Source organism: Elaeis guineensis, chromosome 5 (genome assembly GCF_000442705.2).
Source record: "Elaeis guineensis isolate ETL-2024a chromosome 5, EG11, whole genome shotgun sequence".
Taxonomy (NCBI): Eukaryota; Viridiplantae; Streptophyta; class Magnoliopsida; order Arecales; family Arecaceae; genus Elaeis; species Elaeis guineensis.
Window position 1 is genome coordinate 74,459,340 of NC_025997.2, and position 17,104 is coordinate 74,476,443.

The following is a 17,104-nucleotide window of genomic DNA, read 5'->3' on the forward strand; positions in this document are numbered from 1 at the left end:
AATCATCAAAATCAATCTAAGGAGCAACAATCTCCTCCTTTTTGATAATGACAAAATACTTGAACAAAAGCAATTATATGAATCAATGATCATGAATTTCAAAGGAATAAAATGCATTATAGGTAGTTTGAAGATAAATAGGAAATTTACTACCAACTTATAAGTGCATTTGCTTGAAAAGAAGATTGATTCTTTTGGTATGTGATATATGTGTCCATTTGCATAAATAATTTGCCTATTGCTTAATGATTTGAAAATTTGCTCATTTGATTATGTGATTTTGGTATCAGAGTAGAAAATTTGTTTTTGTTATCAAAGCAAAGCAGAATTTACCTTAGGATTTGAAAATTGCGTATTTGAAAATATCTCATTTGCTCATTTGCTTGTTTTTCAAATTTCTTAGCATCTTAAAAATTCACTCATTCTCATTTGATTATTTAATTTTAGTATCAGAGCAAGTTTAACAATTAAGTGTATCAATGCATGTCTAAGAATTAATTTTAAAGTATATCAGAGCATGTCAAGTTTTAAGGTGTAACAGAACATGTCTAAGAATTAATTTTAAAGTTTGCTCATTTGCTTTTTGCTTAGCAATTCACTCATATTATTTTTAAGTCTTTTATTAATCTTGCTTTTGATACTTTTCTTTAATTTCTCCCAATTCACTCATTTTATTTTTAAGTCTTTTATTAATCTTGCTTTTGATACTTTTTGCTTAGCAATTTACTCATTTTATTTTTAAGTCTTTTATTAATCTTGCTTTTGATATTTTTCTTTAATTTCTCCTCCTTTTTGACATCATCAAACATTGTTAACTCCCCCTCTTTTTTGAATACATTTTCTCTTTTTGTTTCTTGAAACTTCTTGTACTAATCATTAATTTTACTGACATTAATGTTTACTCCCCCTGAATACAGCAATCATAAAACAAAATATACCATTGAGTACTAGCAATTCATAGTATTTTAAGCATGCTCATAATTGAAAGGAACTCAATTTAAAGGACATACATTAAAAGTCAAAGAGTAGATACATAATCAAAAAGTGATTGATATCATAGCTGTTCCAATACATATTCCATAATATAAAAGTCAACCAGTTAATATCATTACATGGCCCAAAAGATAGATCCTGAAAACAAACAACAGACAAGGCTAACTACAAGGATCTAGTAGAGCTCATGACTAGATGAATCAGAATCAGATGTATCGGAGATAGGGTGGGGAGATGATGGATCATGACCAAAGACTCGTCCTCTACCCCGTCTGCCTCTGCCATGAGTGGAGGTGCTGGCACGAGTAGGTGGGCGAGATGATCCTGAAGGCTGTGAAGCAATAGACTGAACTGCAAGAGAGAGCCTGATGGTGTCAAGAAGGTTCAAAGCTCTCGAAACAGACTGAAGCAGTGCAGTGAACTGTGTAGATGCATGCTCACTAGAGCCTCTGATCTCTCTCCTCAAGAAGCCAAATCTACCTTCCAATACTCCTTTAAGTCTGGCTGCCTTCGTAGATATGTCTGAGACCTCAGTAGTGCACTCCTGTGGCTGTGGATGGGCCAGAGCTAACACTTGCCCCTGCAAGTCAAGTACTCTCCCAGTCAGTCTCAAAATGTAACCCTCGAGCTGCTGAATCCGAACTGACTGATCTAAGATCATCTGAAATACAGTGAAGATATGGAGGATCAAGGTCTGATCAGATGCATCTAATGATGTAGATCCCGATGCAAAAGCTGAAGTGCTCCATTGACGAGAAAGCAAGGAAGCCACATGCTGAGAAATCAGCTCAATCTGATCATCAGCCAATCTGAACTCTGAGGGAGGTGCTCTGCTGTCTGGCTACTGAACTGGTGTGTGCCTCCTGGTGGACTCTGAAGGGCCAGCCTCTGGATCTGAAACAAACTGGATGTCTGGAGATGCTGCCCTGAAGTCATGGAGAGGTGATGAGAGACCTTCTTCCTCAGCTCTGTCCTCAACTCTGTCCTCATCTCTCTCCTCAGCTCTTTCTTCTGTACCCTTGATCCAACCACCATCAATTCTAGTGAATCCCATGCGGTGCAGAGTGTGTTGGTTGATGGTGTCAGCGTGAGAAAGCCTAGCAGATGCCTCCCCCTCAAAACTAACTCCAAACCTCCTGAATACCAGTGTGAGGGCCATGCCAAAAGGCAGATGTGCCTTGGATCTATTCAGTGTTTCTCTCATGGCCTCAATCATTAAAGCAGGGAGGTTTAAGGGGGTTTGGGTGATCACATGAAACATTATACATATATCTCGTCCAGAAAGGAGGTTATGTCTGCCACTTCTCGAAAAGAAAAGCTTTGTTACTAATTGATGTAGAATTCTCATTTCAATTGACAAGATCTTGGCTTCTAATTTATTTAGACTTCCCGAGTAAGTTTCTCCTAAAATCACATTGATCCCTTCTTCCTTCACTGGGAGTTCCATGTTAGAATATCCCTCACAGGGCAAATGTAGAATCTCTCCCAAAATAATAGGATCTAAGCAGATATCAATTCCCTTAACAGTAGAGGTTACTGTTCCATTGCCATAGTGCAGATTCAGATAAAACTCTCTAACCAAATCTACATAAGTAACTTCTTTGAGAGAACAGTAAAATCCCCAACCTTGGTTTTTGATCTTTGACCCAAAGGAGAAACCTTCTTTTTCAAAGAATCTGAAGTCCACATTCTTGCCGGTTTCTACCTTTCTGTCGGAGAGAGGGATTTTGCTAGGGCTAAGAGGAGACTGAGAGAAACCTGGTGCAGATGCTGAAGCAGAAATGGGAGCAGAGGAGGTCTGAGAAGTTTGCCTTTTCCTGCACATGCCTTCTTCCAGCTCACGGACTGATTTCCTTCTTTGAGGGAGTTTCATTTTTGGGGTCATTCTCACCACAAGAGCAAGCAAGGAGACTCGAAAGATCAAATGGGTGAGGAGAAGGAGGGTTATTAGAAGATGGAAAGGGATTTTTGGCGGAGAGAAATCATGATTTTGAGAAGAACGGTGGAAGCTAGGGCACGCTCCAACCGCTTCAATCAAGGGAGAAAGATGCGAAAAGCTCCTTTCCAAAGGGGTGATTTGAGGTGGAGAGGTGATGGGAGAAGGATCTAGGGCTAAAGCTTTTGGATTTGGATAGAACGAAGATGAGGACGACGAGTTTTGGAGGGAGGAAGACGAAGAAGGAGGGGTCGGCTCATGAACGGGCTTTAAGTTAAAAAGAAATGAACCCGTGGGATGTTGGCCAAAAATTTCAAGTATGCCATTGGGTCGACCCTAGGGGGTCGACTCATGATTCACAAAATTTCAGGAAAAATATGAATAAATTTTGAAAAAATTCAAAATTTTGGGAGAAAAATTTTTGCTCAATGACAAGTTGTGAGAGATATAATCTTGAGCGTTTAGGTCCAAGAGAGATGATGAAAATTGAGCTCAAAGAAATTTTGACATCGATTCCTTGGAATTGGAGAAATATTTAGGCAAATGGATCAAGAATTCCTAGATTTCTCCTAATTTCACAGAATCTATCCTCACTTAAGGCCTTTGTAAAGATATCGGCTAATTGATTTTCAGTGCAAACATAGTCAAAAATTATATCTTTGTTTTGAACATGTTCTCTTATAAAATGATATCTTATTTCAATATGTTTAGACCTTGAATGTTGAATTGGATTTTTAGTAAGATTTATGGCACTAGTGTTATCACATCTTATGGGTGTTTCATTAAGTTTGATACCAAAGTCTTCGAGTTGTTGCTTAATCCACAAGATTTGAGCACAACAACTTCCGGCTGCAATGTATTCGGCCTCAGCCATAGACAGTGCTACCGAATTTTGTTTCTTGCTAAACCAGGAGATTAGGTTAACTCCAAGAAATTGGCAAGTTTCACTAGTGCTTTTTCTATCTAATCTACATCCAGCAAAATCAGCATCTGAATATCCTATTAAGTCGATTAATGAGTCCTTAGAGTACCATAATCCTAGAGTTTGAGTACTATTTAAATATCTAAGGATTCTTTTAACAGCATTCAAGTGAGACTCTTTAGGATTAGATTGAAATCTAGCACACAGACAAACACTAAACATGATATCAGGTCTACTTGCAGTTAAATATAATAGTGAGCCAATCATACCTCTATAATATTTTAAGTCTACACATTTACCTTCTTCATCCTTGTCAAGCTTACATGAGGGGCTCATGGGTGTGCCAATTGCTTTGGAGTTCTCCATTCCAAATCTTTTGAGTAATTTCTTGGTGTACTTGCTTTGGATGATGGAGATTTCTTCCTTTGTTTGTTTGATTTGGAGTCCGAGAAAGAATGTAAGTTCTCCCATCATGCTCATCTCGAACTCCCCCTGCATGAGCTTAGCAAAGTCTTGACAAAGAGATTCATTAGTAGACCCAAAAATAATGTCATCAACATATATTTGTATAATTAACATATCATTTTGATTTCTTTTAATGAAGAGGATTGTGTCTACATTACCTCTTGAAAAATTATTATTTAGTAAAAATTTGCTTAGCCTATCATACCAAGCCCTAGGTGCTTGTTTTAAACCATATAGAGCTTTATTTAATTTAAAAATATGATTAGGAAAAGCATGATTTTCAAAACCTGAGGGTTGTTCTACATAGACTTCTTCAGCAATATATCCATTCAAAAATGTACTTTTGACATCCATTTGAAATAATTTAAATTTTATAAAGCAAGCATATGCAAGTAGAAGTCTAATGGCCTCTAATCTAACAACAGGTGCAAAGGTCTAATCAAAATCAATTCCTTCTTCTTGATTATAACCTTTAGCAACCAATCTTGCTTTATTTCTTATTGCATTTCCATGTTCATCTAATTTATTCCTAAAGACCCATTTTGTGCCAATTATTGAATAATTTTTAGGTTTTGATACTAAAGTCCATACATTATTTCTTTCAAATTGATTAATGTTCCTCTTGCATTACATTAATCCAATTATAATCATTTTCAGCTTCTTCAATAGTTTTTGATTCAAGATGAGAGACAAAAGCACAATGATTAAATACATCTTTAAGTGAAGAACGAGTTTTTACCCCATGCATAGGATCACCAATAATTAGCTCCTTAGGGTGATTGTGAACATACCTCCATTCTTTGGGTAGGTCATTTGTACCTTGAGGTTGTTCTTGATGTTCTTCACCTCCCTCATCCTGTTTGTCTTCATGTTCCTTATCATCTTGAATTGTTGAATCTTTCAGAGTGATTTCCTTCATTCCTTCTATAAGAGGATCTGCATCATCAACACCTTTATTCTTCCTTGAAGGAAGATCGTTAGATTCATCAAAGACAACATGTATCGACTCCTCTACTACTAAAGTTCTTTTGTTAAAAACTCTAAAAGCTTTACTAGTGGAGGAGTAACCAAGAAAGATTGCTTCATCTGATTTTACATCAAATTTTCCAAGTCTTTCTTTACCATTATTTAATACAAAACATCGGCAACCAAAAATATGAAAATATGCAATATTAGGTTTTCTTTTTTTCTAAAGCTCATAGGGGGTTTTCTTTAAAATTTGTCTAATCAAAGCACGATTTAAAATGTAACATGCTGTGTTAATTGCTTCCATCCAAAAATATCTTGGAAGGTTGCTTTCACATAGCATGGTACGGGCCATTTCTTCTAAGGTTCTGTTTTTCCTTTCTACTACCTCATTTTGTTGGGGTGTCCTAGGTGCAGAGAAGTTATGGCCTATTCCTTTTTCATCATAAAAGTTTTCAAAGTCTTGATTTTCAAATTCAGTTCCATGATCACTTCGAATATTTTGAATTGAAAATCCTTTCTCATTAGTGACTTTTCGATAAAATTTAGTGAAAACATGAAAAGTTTCATCTTTGTGTGCCAAAAAGAAAATCCAAGTAAAATGAGAGTAATCATCTATAATTACAAAATCATATCATTTTCCTCCTAGACTAGTGGTTCTAGTAGGTCCAAATAAGTCCATATGCAAAAGCTCTAAAGGTCTAGAGGTTGAAACAACATTTTTGGATTTAAATGAAACTCTTGTTTGTTTACCTAGTTGGCATACATCACAAATTCTATCCTTTTCAAAATTCAATTTTGGCAAACCAAGAACTAATTCTTTCTTAATTAATTTTGAAAGAGAATGCATGCTAATATGTGCAAGCCTACGATGCCAAAGCCAACTAGTCTCATTAGTTTTAGCATTCAAGGATACTAGGCATTGCATGTTTATTTTGGCTAGATCATTTAAATCTACCATATAAACATTACCATGTCTATGTCCAATAAATTTAATGCCATCATTAATAGGACTAGTTACAATGCAAACAGACGATTCAAAAACAACTTTATATCCTTTATCACAAAATTAACTAATGCTTAGTAAATTATGCTTTAAACCATCTACTAACAAAATATTTTCAATGTATTTGGAGGGAGTGATACCAATGTTACCTATACCGATGATCTTTCCTTTACCATTATCTCTAAAGGTGACCATCCCTCCATTTTTAGCATCAAGAGTGATGAATTGAGATTCATCACCAGTCATGTGTCTCGAGCATCCACTGTCAAGATACCATTTCCTGTTTCCTCCTTGGGATGCTAGACACACCTGCAAGCAAAAGTCAAATTTTTGTTTTAGGTATCCAAGCTTTCTTGGGTCCTTTTTGGTTAGTCATAATGGTTCCTTTTGGAACCCATATTTTCTTTATATTTGAGTTTGCAGACTTGTTAGAGAAGCAAGTGTATGACTTATGTCCTACTCTACCACATTTGAAGCAAGTAATATTAGAAGACTTGTTACTTAAAGAGTTTACATAAATATTTTTCAGATATTTTTGTTTCTTCAAGGGGTTATAGCCAAGTCCAGCCTTATCATACACGGCCTTTTGATTTTCAAGAATCATATTAAGTTTATTTGAACTCAAGGTGAATTTTTCAACTAATGGTTTTAACTTGGCAATTTCATTCTTTAAACTTTGATTTTCTTGAAGCAGGGTGGATTTTTCAATTGAAATATTTTCATTTTGTTTCTATAAAGATTGATTTTTCAATTTTAGATCTTTGTTCTTCATCCCTAGTTTCTTTAATTCATCAACTAAATCATAAAAAGCTTCATGTAATTCTTCAAATGTAAAGTCACTAGGAGTTTCAAAAATTATCTCATTTTTGTGTGCCATAAGGCACAGGTTGGCTTATTCGGTTGAGTTTTCCTCTTCGGAGCTTGAGTCATCACTCGCACTCCAAGTGGCCATCATGGCCTTCTTCTTGTACTTCTTGGGACCCTTCTTCAGTTGTGGGCATTCGGATTTGAAGTGTCCCGGCTTCTTGCACTCGTAGCAGATAAGGGGTTGGTCTTTCTCCTTTTCTTTGCTCTGTTCCTCTTTTGGAATGGCCTCTTCCTCATCCCTTGTTTCCTTTTTCTCAAAAATTTTTTGAATCTTCGGGTAATGAGTGCCATTTCTTTATCCTGTTCTTCATCTTCAGTGTCATCAGTTTCTTCATCTGGTGGAGCTGTGGATTTGAGGGCAATTGTTCTTTTCTTTTTGACTTCTTTCTCTTAATGTTGCTTCATGCTTAGCTCATGAGTCATCAATGATCCAAGAAGCTCTTCCAAGGGTAGAATGTTCAAGTCCTTGGCTTCTTGGATGGTGGTCACTTTGGCTTCTCAAGTTCTTGGTAAGGACCTGAGAATCTTTCTTACAAGCTCACTGTTAGTATATGACTTACCAAGACTCTTTAAACCATTTATAATATCAGTAAAGCGAGTAAACATTTCAGTTATGGACTCATCATGCTCCATTTTAAATAATTCATATTTATGCACAAGCATGTTGATTTTAGACTCCTTTACTTGATTGGTTCCTTCATGGGTTACTTCTAACCTATCCCATATTTCTTTAGCAGATGAGCAAGTAGAAATGCGATTAAATTCGTTAGCATCAAGAGCACAATAAAGAACATTCATTGCTTTAGCATTTAATTGGGCCATTTTCTTATCAACCTCATCCCATTCTTTCTTGGGTTTGGTTGATTCCACTCCATCTATAATTTTAGTGGATGTGTGAGGACCATTCACTATGATACTCCATATATCATAGTCGAGTGCTTGAATGAATATTTTCATCCGAGCTTTCCAATAGGTGTAATTAGACCCATTGAAAAGTGGAGGTCGATTGGTGGATTGCCCCTCGGTTAGAGAAGTGCCGACTTGAGTTGCCATAGATCTTTGGCTCTTTGATTGTTTAGATCAAAGTAGGGCTAGAGCACCGGGCTCTGATACCACTTGTTGCCCAGCTATGCAACCTAAGGGGGGGTGAATTGGGTTTCTAAAAATTTTAAGCTTAACTTATGACTTATGAAAAATGTTTGACAAAAGCTAAATAAATAGGGAGAGTAAAATTAATTCAAGGCTAATGACTAAAAGCTAGAATGCAAGAGAATAATGAAGAGTTAAAGAAGAGCAATTAGGCACACCACAAACAAAAGGATTTATAGTGGTTCGGTGCCAACCTTGCACCTACATCCACTCCCCAAGCTCCTACTTGAAAATTTCAATCCACTAATCTTGTATTCAACCCGAATACAAACGTTGAAAACTCCGACTCTAGCTATCCCAAGCTAGTCCACTTATTTTTCAGGTACAAGCCAACCCCATACACTCCGATTCAAGGTTCAGATCAACCTTCCCTTATTTTGGAACCCTTCCAAAACAAAAACAATAACACAAACAAAGTATAACAATGAATAGCACAAGTAAGCACAAAGAAAGCTCCTTTAATGAGCGTATGAGACTTCAAATACTCTTTACTCAAGAAGAAGAAGACCCTTTTTGATTTCCTCAAGGTGGTTGGAGACTAGAATGTGCACTTGATGAGTTGGTGAGCTTGGATCAAAGGCTTCTGGAATGCTTTGAGTGAGCTTTTGCTTAGGGCTGAAAAGTTTGCTTGAAATCTCTTTTTCAAAATCTCTCTTCTTGATTCTTCTTTTTGATTTCCAACTTTTTGTCCCTTTTATAGCTTCAAGAAATAGTGAAAAATATTCTAGACTGAAATAGAGCCGTTAGACCACATTAAATGAGCATTAAAAGCATTTAAAATGGGTTAAAAACTAGTCGTTGCGAAAAAATTCTGTCACAGGGGTCGACTCATGGGTCGACTCATGCCTGGGGGTTGACTCATGGGTCGACCTCTGTGGAAAAACACCAGAAAACAATCAGAAGACAAGGTTCTATGATTTTTGGCCTAAAAACAGCAGGGGTCGACTCATAGGGTCGACTCATGCCTGGAGGTCGACTCACAGGTTGTGCCAAGTCAAAAAATCTGCGTGCCAAATAGCTCATTGTGCCATGAGTTGACTCATGGGTCGACTCATGATTTTCAAACATGCATATCTTTCAAAATACAAGTCTAAAAATAATGAAATTTTCACCAATGGATCACAAATCTTTTATTCTATTATTTGATGCTTTCAAATCAGAGTTTTGGTAAAATTATAATTTTGCCCCTGAAGAGCAATAAGTCTTTTTCGAGTGAAAATCATTAGTACTCCTTTCAACTGCTTTGTAATCATCAAAATCAATCTAAGAAGCAACATAAAAGAAGAAGCATCATGTATTTTTTTTGGGCATGGGAATTGAGAGAAGGCGACAAGATGCAAGTTAGAGTCCAAAAACCCTAGGACTCTTCACCCCTAGTCATTACACGCCTGATAAAAAGAAGATTGGGATCTCTTTTGTGCATGTAAGATAGAAGAGGAGTGCTCTTCACATTTGGGGTCTTGGGCATGAGTTTATGGCATGGAAAAGAGAGAGAAGAGTTCTCTTCTCTTGGGTGAGCGCAAGATCAAAAATCCTACGGTTTAGTCCTCAGGGTTTGGGAAGAGAGAAAAATAAGAAGAAAAATAGTTTTTTCTCTATATTTTTTTTTCAGATCCTCATCTCCTTCAAAAATTTATCTTCAATCTCTAAAAAAATTTTAGAGATTTGAAGAAAAATTCAGATCAGTCAAGAAGAAGATCTTCATGCGAGCTAGCACTCCTGAGAAGATCGATCAGATCGAGACTTTGAGTGGACTTTCTGTAGAGACCGGACACATGTGCAGCTGCGAGCAACCAGCAAAGATCATCCTTACCATGTCTCTCACCAGCTGCCATCATCGACTTATGCTCAGGTATCGAGTTCTAAACTCATATTAGAAGTAGATGTGATCTATTGCTTACATCCATACATATAGATTTTATCATGTGATTATTTCATATTTTATATGCAACATATCATGTCATAGATCCTACAGTAGGTTAATTTGATGATTAAATCATATGCATATTAGATTAATTTGATTAATCTAATTATTTTTCACTATAATTTATTCAAAAAATTTTAAAATACATGCATGAAATTACCTACGTTCTCTAACAGTGGTATCAAAGTTTAGGTTCATTATGACATGTTATATGTACATATTGAATCTGAAATTTAATTTTATTTAAATCTGATATGTAATATCTATTGATATTTCTATGTCGGGCATGCATGTATGTTTCAATTTTTTTTTTCTAAACATAGCAATGAAATAGAAGATTAAAATTCTTTTTAATCTATATCATACATGCATAAAATATAAACCACTAGAATCTACTTCATATGCTGAAATTGAATATATGCTGAAATTAATCATATGATCGAATCACATACTTATTTCGTAATTTTTTTCTTTAAATCTGGATCTGGAAGAGAAGAAGCTCTCTCTTAGCCGCGTAAATGCTCGACCTCTATAGGTATCCACTCAGGATCAACCTGGAACAGCCCTTTAAAAATTGATATTTCTTCTTCAAGAAAAATCAGCCTGCGAATCTGAATGAAGTCTGGATCGCGATCAACTCTTTGATCTTTTTCTTGATCTTTCTTCTTCTCTTCTTCTTTTACTTTTCTTTCTTAGATTATGAAGCAACCAGGGAGTAAAAACTAGCAAACAAGTGGAACGCCTAAACCCTTTTGGGTGTGAAGATGGAGAACGTCCAAGGTGTGGGACATTAGACCTCCAAAGGAGAAGAAAAGAGGGGCATGGGGCTCTCCTAAGGGGGCATGGGGCTGCTGGTTGAAGTGTCTAGAGATCTTAGGGGAGACCCCTTTAAATAGGCATAATGCTTGAATCCTTTTCAAAACCAAATAACCACTTAATATAAGTCTTACTTGCATTGGGTTTTCTTATACTTTAGTTATTTGACTTCTTTTAGGAAATCAATTAGGCATCAACTATTGGAGCCCTTGCACCTATAAAAATATTGAGAAATATATCCCAAAAAGCCAATCGTCAAGCTGTTGACGGTTGAGCAACCAAGTATTGTAATTAATTTGTTAATAAATAAAATATATTTAGCATTTTCATCATAAGCTTTCATCTTCAAATGAACTCCGTTGTTATGATGAAGTCCTTAGGACTATTTAGATTCGATAAAGAAAGAATTTATCGATTAGTCCTTAAAACAGTTCACGATCAAATGATAGACTGTTAATAAGGAGGACAGCTTCTATCGAGCATATGTCGCTGTAGGCCATATGGGTTGGTTGTCCTCTTAACCAAAGAGTATGGAGACACTGGTATGGCATACAGGTGAGATGTACTGATACATCATCATTGAATGTGACCACTCCAGAGTATTCTACTGTCGAAAATATCTCTGATGGGATATAGATATAAGTGTCCCTTAGACCTGAGATCGCCTCAGTGACTTGCAAGCAACTCACTGTGCTTTGGTACTGGACTTAACTGAATTTCTAATTTAAGGATGGAAGGCTTCTGGGCACAGTCAAGTACTTACGAAGTCAAAGTGTGATCGAGATGGGATTGACCACTCCAAGAGTTGGAGAAGAATGAATCACTGTATTTCAATTTAGCAAAATCTTGGCCAGGGTAATCCATCAGATGGATTTGATATTTTGAAATACAATGTGGACAACCTGATCAGAGTTGACAGTTGAACTCTGGGATGTCCTATGATCATTTTGGTCAAAAGATGAATTATATGAAAACTATATCCGCATGGATTCTAAGGATGTTGTTCTACACATTCGACCTATCCGATCGTCGGGTACCATTGCTAGATGGTCACTTCGATTGGTACTGGAATTTATTTCTGTACTACCAGCTTAGGTCGGACCTATGAGGTCACACACATTAGAGTTCATGATCCGATCGGATGGTTGATCAACGATTAAGAATCATTCTAGGATTAAATGATCAATACGATTGACATTTAACCCAGTGCAAGTGTTGCAGGAGGATCGATTAGCAATTCGATTGTTAATTGGCTTAATTTGATTAAGCCAATGGGCTAAGATTAAGTCTAATTAAATATGATTTAATTATATTTGATCTAGACTTGATTGGATCAAGTCCAATTAGTTTATTGGATAAGCCAAGTAAAAGAAAAACTAGTCCTAGTTCAACTAGGACTTGGGTCAATCTAATTTCTAATTTGATTAGAAAATTAAATCAGATTTAAATCTAATTTAATCTAATTAAATTAGATTTTTAATTGGATTAAGACCTATTTTAATTGGATTGATCTAATTTTGATTTGATTTGGTTTGAGAAACCAAATTAAAACAAGTCATAAGATAGAATCCTAGTAAGACTAGGATTCCACCTTGCGCCATATAAGCCTTCCCCACGCTCTCTCTCTCATTCAATGCTAATCGCCTCTTATTTTATGCGACAAAAGCCCTCTCCCAGGTCTCTCTCATATTTACAAAAGGTTTCTCTCTTCTTTCTTACATGGAAGGTGGCTTGGATTAAATCAAAGAGGAATAAGTTTGGATTTCGAATTCTATGAGATAGAGTTTTAGAAATCCAAAACTCTTTCAATTTTGCATCAAATTTATCCAATTTTTTTTGAAATTTTTGTGACTTTTAGGGTATACATTGTGCACCCTTTTCTAGTAATCCATGTATGAAAATAAGGAGGAGGTGCTCAAGAGTTGGGCACCCCTTATCTTGCCATGTTTGGATAAGCCTTGACTAGGTATTTGACCTAGACAAGGACTCTATCATATCTCTCTCTATAAAATGAATTTCTTCATGAAATTTTTGAAGAAGATAGAGATTTGAGAGACCTTTGGGCCATCCAAAAATCAGAGAGAAAGACCTTTGGGTCATGGAGAGATATAATAGACACAAGATAGGATGTCTAGAGAGAAAAATGAGAAGAAGAAGAGGGTCTTCTTCTAGGGTTGTTTGTTTCATATCTTTCCTCCCTCCATCTTGAGTTTTCTGAGAGTGTCTCAGATCTGAAACTCCTCTTTCTATTTTTCATCTTTGAAGAGTCCAAATCAAGAAGAAGAAGGTACCTGATCAACCATCAAAGAAGCATCAGCGTAGTACTAGCATATTGTGCTGATTTCCTGAAGCAGGACTTTTGATCGAGATTCGTGGGCTCGTGTGGATGACTCCTAGAGGCCGAACATGTGTGCGACTTGTAACATCATCCTCAAGCTCGAATCAGCGAGGTTAGAACGTCTAACTTGCAAGGTAATAGATCTGATCTATTATTTAATACATACATTAGATGTAGTATAGAAACATGTTGATATTATCAACATGTAGTTCATGCTGTATATATATATTTTAATTTTTGATTTAATGCTATGTAATAATCATGTAATAAGATCTTAGATCTAGAGATTTTTTGATTTTAAAAAATAAATTTTGATTTATTTTAGTCTTTCGCTGTATGATCTTGAAAAAGTTTCAAGATCTAACCCTGAAACCCTAGATCTGGTTCCTTCAAAAAACACATCCTACTTTGCACCCAAGAGATGCCCCATGATGGATCCATATGCCCTCTAATGGATGGACACGCCCAACTTGATCAAATCAAGTGGCATCCAAAAAAACTATCAAGGAAATTAATTAAGGACTTGTACCCTTAATTCATTTGATCCAAAATCTAAGGCACCCAACAATTGAAGCTCAATGAATCTAATTTATTTAGGTTATTAGTAAATAATTAAATTTAAATTAATCTTATCAAATAAAAAATTCAAATATAAAAAGAAAATTGGGTTCAACCATGTGCTAGCAAGATTATCCTGAACCCAATAGAGTTTCTCTAAACCCAATTGAGACTTCATAAGTCCAATTGCTTATTCCAGATCTAATCTTTTTGTTGTGTGACCCCATAGGTTCAATTCTATCTGGTAGTGAGATATTAATGATCACCATCATAGTATCATTGAAACTTTTTCAATGGGTCAGAATAATTTCACTCTAACTCATCAAGGGTTGTTGATCCTGAGCAACCTTAGTGAGCTCTCACAATCCACCAGTGATACCTAGTAGTATGTGGTGGCAACCAATAGAATCGAAAACGAACCTCAAGGTGTAGTTAACATGTGATTCAGTCCTCTATCATGAGTCCCGACTAGATGGTAGGTCATGGATAAATCATCAAACCTCATCATTAGTTATATGATAGATTCGATAACTCAAGTCCAATTATGATCTTTATGATAATTTTTGTCCATCAATCACACTGTTGTGGCCACAGACTCTCAGACTTAGCCCCTCAAATTTTATAAGACTATTTTTTTTATTAAAATTGATAGATTTCATCTTGATGCATATCCTACTTCTACAGTGGATCAACTGTCGCTAACATCCACTACAAGGGCTTATTGAAACCATGTTTATGTGTCAGTCAAACTCCAGCAGTCTCCATTACGAGTAGTCATACCATTACAGATCAAAGATTATTCACACAACTATCAGCATTGAGATATCACTGACGATTGAGTAGAAATCAAGTGATCTCTCGTATGGTCAATGCTCAGTACTAAGTTGTTCTTTAACAACTACCCTACTCATTCGCTCAGCTGTCTCTATACTGTAGACCAGAGATTCATCTTCTGAAGGAAGCGATCTGTGTGCCGATCTATCCGAATTGATCACCATCCTTATGATAATACTATGACCAAGAGTATTTAGGAATTAAATACATGTCCCTAATTTTCACACTTTGAAAATACGTATCGAAATATTATTCATGGACGATTCAAAGAACATCACACTTGAATAAAAATTAAACTTATCATTTTTATTGATCAAATCAATATATTAAGTACAAAATTATGTTTTAGCTTGATTACAATGTGTCAGTCATATTGACTTCTAGGATATACATCTAACAATCTCCCACTTGGACTAAAGCCATTGGCTATTAATCTAAGTCCCATCCTCTCAAGGTAGACTTCCATATTTGGCTAGCTCAATTACTTTGTCAGCGGGTCTACCATGTTATCTGTGGAGTCTACTCTTCACACTTCGACAAGTTTCTTTTCGAAATAGTCGCGCATGATATGATACCGCCATTCGATGTGCTTTAATTTCTAATGAGACTTCGACTCTTTAGCAAGTACTATAGCTCTATTATTGTCGCAGTAAAGTGGTATGGTATCCAATGTCATAACCCCAAGCTTTCTACGATAAATTTTTTTTGAAACAGAAGCCTTTCTTCGCAACATTCGAAGCCAGCGACATATTCACTTCTATGGTCGATCCGCTATGATGGGTTGCTTGAAACTCTTCTAGCTGACTGCACCACCATTGCAAATAAGCACATATCTTGATGTAGACTTTTTATCATCAGAATCAGACATGAAATTTAAATCAGTATACCCCTCGACTCACAACTCAGAACCTCCTCCAAAGATCAAGAACAAATCTTTAGTTCTTCTTAAGTACTTAAGAATATTCTTCACAGCTATCCAGTGCTCTTTGTCTGGATTCGACTGATACCTGCTTGTGATACTACAGGTAGAACAATATCAGGTTGAGTACATATCATGGCATACATGAGACTTTCTATGACTGAGACATAAGAAATCCCACTCATGCACTGAACTTCCTCAGATGTGGTCATTCTCATCATTTTGGAAAGATTAATACCATGCCTAAGAGGTAAAAATCCTCTTTTAGAGTTTTTCATGCTGAACCTCTTCAGCATCTTCTCTATGTACAGCTTTTGTGACAGACCTAGTATTTTTTTAGATCTACTCCTATAGACCTTTATTTCAAGAATATGAATATTGTCCCTAAGTCTTTCATGGAGAATTCCTTGGACAACCATCTTTTGATTGTGGTCAACATGAGAATATCATTCTCAATAAGGAGAATATTATCCATATACAATACAAAGAATGTTATTGCGCTCTTACTACCTTTTTGTATACACAAGGTTCCTCTTTGTTCTTGATGAAATCAAATGATTTGATCGCATCATCTAAACGATGATTCCAACTCCAAGAAGCTTGCTTTAATCCATATATGGACCTTTGCAGCTTGTAGACTTTTGATCACTATCACCAGATGAAAAATTCAAAGACTGTTGGGTTTCGACCATGCAGTGAAAAAATTTTTTTAAAATTTTAAAATCAAACAAGTCAATAGCTTTAACGATTAAAACTATCTAGCTAAAATTCAAATCCTAGAATCACCTTGCTGATGTCGATCAAAATAAAACAAGCATGCAAAAGGGATAAAATTTTTACTTTCACCAAAAAGACAATGTGGCATATTGGTGATCTCCATGAGACTCCGAAGTAGAAGCCCTCTAATGTGATCCACACGAAAGTTGGCCAAGATCCTTCCTAAACCGGTGCGCTGCCGCAGCCTTGTCTTCTCAAGAATATTATCAGCTTCGAACTCAATAAACGATCACGCCAAAGCCCAGTTGCCTCCAAAACTTGCCACCAAGATCACGTCAAGAAGACACTCTTCAGATGTCTCAAAACCTAAAATTTGATTTTTAGCTTCAACATATGAAAAAATCAAACCCAAGGGCACACTAGTAATACTTGCTAATTCTCTCACCACCCTTCTTATAACTTTGCCTCTCAATTTTTCCTTATTTTTTTCTCAGATTTTTTCTAAAATTTTTATACTAATTTACACACCTCTTATCTCTGGTTTCTATCCAAAAACCTAGCACCTGGACCGTATAGGACATCCATATATAAGGGACCAAGAGATGTGAGAAGGGGCCAAGGAGTGCCAACCTTTGCGCTTCACTTTCTCATGTGGTGAATAAATTCATCATGTAGAATTTTTAGTGCAAGAGAT

General features: G+C 36.1%; 1 pseudogene; it reads left to right on the plus strand.

The window, feature by feature from the left end:
- The window catches only part of LOC140858003 (beta-glucosidase 22-like), a 72,066-nt pseudogene that overhangs the window by 50,449 nt on the left and 4,513 nt on the right, over window positions 1-17,104 (plus strand).